The sequence below is a fragment of the Macrosteles quadrilineatus genome, unplaced genomic scaffold (assembly GCF_028750875.1).
Source record: "Macrosteles quadrilineatus isolate MER2022 unplaced genomic scaffold, UCM_ALF_1.0 Scaffold_2__2_contigs__length_208266976, whole genome shotgun sequence".
NCBI lineage: Eukaryota > Metazoa > Arthropoda > Insecta > Hemiptera > Cicadellidae > Macrosteles > Macrosteles quadrilineatus.
This window is the reverse complement of record NW_026542595.1, coordinates 96,461,918-96,466,829: the sequence shown is the minus strand read 5'-3', so window position 1 is coordinate 96,466,829 and position 4,912 is coordinate 96,461,918.

Below are 4,912 nucleotides of genomic sequence, written 5' to 3'. Positions count from 1 at the left end.
GATACGACAGAAAACCGACAGTTCCTTCAAAAAGTATATTTTTAGGTGCCGTTTTGATTTACCAAACCTTATTGATTTATCTATTATAGTTTAGAAAATATAAGCCCCGTGCGAGACTTAATATACACCATGTATGTAAAGATTCAATAGCAAGTATGTTCATTCATAAAATTATATTTTACAGAGCCGTTTACCAGTTTTAGAGTATATTATTGATCGAAGGGGCGTCGGGTTTTAACGTTATTACTATACTTTATATAAGGCTATTATTGTAAAGTTTTTAGTTTCTCAGTCGTCGCAGAGGTCCATTCATCACTGGTTATTGTTATTAAAGTTCCATAAACATTGTTTAAGGCTGTGAAAAATGAACTCCTGCTAAGAAACCTGGTCGTTAATGAACTAAGCCAAGATTAATGTTGAAAAAAATACAAATTACCTCTTTGCTTCATAAATTCCAATTTATTTCAAACTCATTAGTTACAATAAAGTTTCTTTATTGCGCTTTCAAAATTTATTGTGTCGTTGGATTATGGCCGTTGAAAACTAAACGTGTTGGATTTAATTTGCACACATAAGTTTTTTTTATTACAGCCTAGCAATTATGTAAAATGCGCAGTAGTGAGATATTGAAACTTCAATGATTCAATACTTTTTAATGGTCAAATACCTATATTGTAATATGAAAAAGTACACAAGATTTATTATATTGATTGTAGAAATGATATATTTAATTTAAGTAAACATTCGAAAAAGTATTTCGCTTTTGAAAACAGCGATGCCCATATTTTGAAAATTCTCTTTAGAAATGGTAATTTCACATTGTAAATATTTTGTTAAGTGACCGATAAAAGTTTTTTCGCCCAATGTTCTATGTTAGTAGGATGGATGGTTTATGAAAATGTGTATTATTTACCATTTACCATTAGTTTTCAAATTATTTTGAAAATTATTTAAAATACCATTTGAAATCATTTTATTCCCAAACTTCCTAAAAAAAGTACGATTTATTATATTAGTTATACATAAAGTAATCAAACTTAAAGAATTCAATAAATTGATAAAACGATTATGTGATACAAAGCTATGTCAAATTTTTGAAAGACAGGCTGGAAAGCATTAATGTAGCTTAATTTAGGAGCACTAAAATTTTAAAATTAACACATTTTGAACGTGACTAATTTTAATTGCTAGCTTTAAAAATATGAAAGTTAAAGTTAACTTCTATGCATGGTTATATTATGGCTAATTTGTAAAAGTAAAATCAAAACATTGATGATAAGAAAATGTGTTTTTTGGCACCCTTTTTAAGTAAGCATACTTTCCTCAGTAGTTAAAGCATTTCATCACCACTTCAGAGTATACACCAAAAAAAGACAGAACCTTGTCAAATGAAACTTCACGGTCGCCAGCATAATAAATAAGACGTAAAAAACAGTGACATTGAGAATACAGTAGCTTTTAAAAGTAACTGTACGAAAGATTAAAATTTTAAATTTTAAAATTGACAAGTGTAACTGGGAATAGTGTTTCAACTACGTAGCCTTTCGGCTGACAATTAAATCTGTTATACAAAGGAATCTTCAAATGCAATTTATATGCGAAGGTGAGATGTATTTTGTAGATCCAGGGTCAATCCCCCGAGTTGACCGTCGTCTTGGGGCAGATTACTGATACACATGGGTTAGCTTAGGGAAACATTAGGGATAAAAGTTTGGGCAGGAGAAAAATTGTTCGATTTACATATAAGGCCCAATATTTATCCCTGCGAAATAAAAAAAAATAACTTCGTGGATCTTCTTACTTTTGCGTCATATTGTTACTTTAAAAGGCTTTATTTGTCGATAGGTTAAAAATTGCAGCTTTGAGTAAGTTTGGAAAATTGTAATATAGGTCTATGCACATACCCATTTAACTTGTTGTTTTTTTTCTCAATAATAAGGCACACTAGCAGTCACTCCTGCTTCGCAACAGGAAGAGAACAATTAAGAGAATTATTATTATGTTCCATAGATCTAGGCTGATTAACTTTTAGTAATCCACTAAAAGTATTCTCTGGTTCCCCAAATCCGCGGACGTTACTTTTTCTATAATATTTTATCCTTTCAGCCGGTTTAGTTCATTCTCTAATTTATGCTTAATTAAGTAAGGTATTAGTCTTGGCTTTGTAAAATAGATGGCTTCTTCTCATGAATAAAATTTGCCAAAGATATGATCATTATTATTACTAATCATACATTTTATCAATGTTTTATTCGAACCAATGTTATGTAAAGTATGTGATATTAATTTAGATACATTTTGTAACGTATTGTAATCTAAGTAAATTTTAGTATTAATAATGTCAACAATTTTATAAATAAGCTACGAGTATTTATACCTTCTGCATCTAATGTTAAGGGATCTGATTCGTTTTTATCCAAAATCGTAACGTTATATATTCCATGATTAAAGCAAACTTCTACAATTTTGCTCCTTGCACTGGTTCGATGGGTTGAAACATGTATAAGTAGATACAATTAATTAATTATTACTGTAGATATAACGTAATTTTGAATAGATGATTGGTTAGTATAAATAAATAAAAAGTAATGATATAAAATATATACGACACAATATATGAAAATGTTTCTTTTTCACTTGAGACTCGTGAACAGGCTACATTTAGTTGCCCGTGACTAAACCCGCCTTTCTGCAGGTGTATACAACCTACAGACTTTATAGTTTGGCCTTGAGCTTTGTTGACGGTAGTATCAAATGCGAGATTTAAGGGTAACTGAATTATGTTAAAATTAAAGATTCGTTGGGATCATGAGTATTCGTGTGATTATAAGGTTTTCCTCTCAAGCGCAACCTGTCATAAGGCAGGCACTAACCAAATCACATTTCAGTATGTTTAACCAATCTGTTACCATAGCAAAGCCTTGTTGCATCCAAGCTACGCATCCGTGGCACAGTTGCACCAAATTTTTAATTTGGGTTTGTGAGATGGTTCTCCAGACTATTTTAAACCATTTAAAAAATCTGTAGAGTAGTTTGTAGAGTTTTCCTCATCCACAACTATATCAAACGAAAAAATAGAATATCTTCGAGAAGGAAATTTCCTTAGCAAAACGGTAGCGTCCCTCCCACTCTTCGATATTTGAAACACTGGCCTATCACGTGAGGCCGTGCTATAACAAACTGCTCTACAAAGTGCATGCCTGGAAACAAGTGACTGGTCATGTTGAATACCGACCAGGGGATTTTTTAATTGCTTTCTATAGTAACATGCAATAAAAGGATACAAGAAGCTATTATAAGCTAATGAATTATGGTTCAAAATCCGTTGTGCCCCCAAATCGTAGACCTTACCCATTGTACAATGTACAGGGCTCTGCGGAGTTGGGTTAGGCTATTTTGTATAGTTATCTGAATAATTATCATACTTTACCTAACTCCACAGAGCACTGCGGTCTTTAATGGTAGGTTTAGTTGGGGACACTTAAGGTTATTTGATCACGACGAGGATACTGATGTTATCATTGGAAGCCTATAAATTCAACAGGAATTGGCAATTTTTCAAACTTTTAAGTTGGGGGAAGTTAATAAACTAAAATTGAACGATGTACATTATTTGGATTTTAAAGTATTTTAACCGTCGCAAGAATATTGTTTACCAAAGGTTTTTATTTTTCAAAAGAATTCAGAAAGAGTCCGAGCCCTTTATACATTTTCTGACATACAGTACTTGAGAAAACTTGCGTCCTTTTGTGACTTTGGGGAGCAGGAGGATAGCTTAATAAGGGACAGCCTAGTTCTGTGCATTAGGGACGAAAACTTGCAGGAACGTTTGCTCAGGGTTCCGGACCTTAAACTTGATGAGGCAATTAAACATTGCCAACTCTCTGAAGCCAGTAGGGAGCAGTTTTCAGCTTTGTGCAGAAACCGTATTCTCTTTCAGACCGATGGGGATAGACTATTAGTACCCGTAGTAAAGCCTAAACAAGAATCAGATATTACTGGAACGCCTGGGACCCCTCCGGATTTGCAACCCGTGAGCAGTGACCAGCCACAAAACGGCCTTATACAAGGCCACCCCGGAGCGCCCACTGCTTTGCCTTCTGGCTCAGCAGCCTTGCCTCGCGCGACGGCCCGGACCCCGACCCTGCCCCCGCCCACGGGATAAGAGGAACAGCTGATGTCAAAAAATCACAATATTTCTCCAAGGAGTAGAATGAAAAGCTGGTATAGAGCAACTTCAAATGGATGGATTACAAGAAGCAATTTTGAAATCAGATATTATAAAATTAAGAAGATATCGCTCAGGGTTCGTTTACACCTTTCTGTGATGGATTGTTCTTCTTGTACTATGTTAACCTCCTAAGTAAACTTTCTAACCTTAGTACCGATATGTTTAGCGATGTAAATGGATTTACCAATATTTGGCTTTACATAAATCTTACTGATCATGAAACCACAACATATAACATTTAATGAAATGGTGGAACAAATTGGCATTATCTCAAAACTCGTACATTGATGCCCTGAAAAGCTATTTATCAAGTGTTTGTCTCAAAGTTGATACAATCAGTTCATACAATGTAAATATTGCAAACATATTCATGGCCAAGACTTATGTTCAAATAATTGAAGAATAAGACCTAGCATCATATAAAATATACATTATATTCTCAAAACTGATTATGAAATGATATCACTGCTTGGAGAAATTGCTTCTGAATTTGGCCAATGTATTATAGTAATTTGAGGGAAAGGTTGGAAAGAATTTCCAATACATTTATTAACACAATCTCATGACATCTAACAGCATAACATTTTCTCTCATTACCTTTCAATTAATTAATCAAGCAGGAGCATGTTTTCAACAATAGGATTAATGAAAGAGTAATGATACTATAGACAAAATATCATT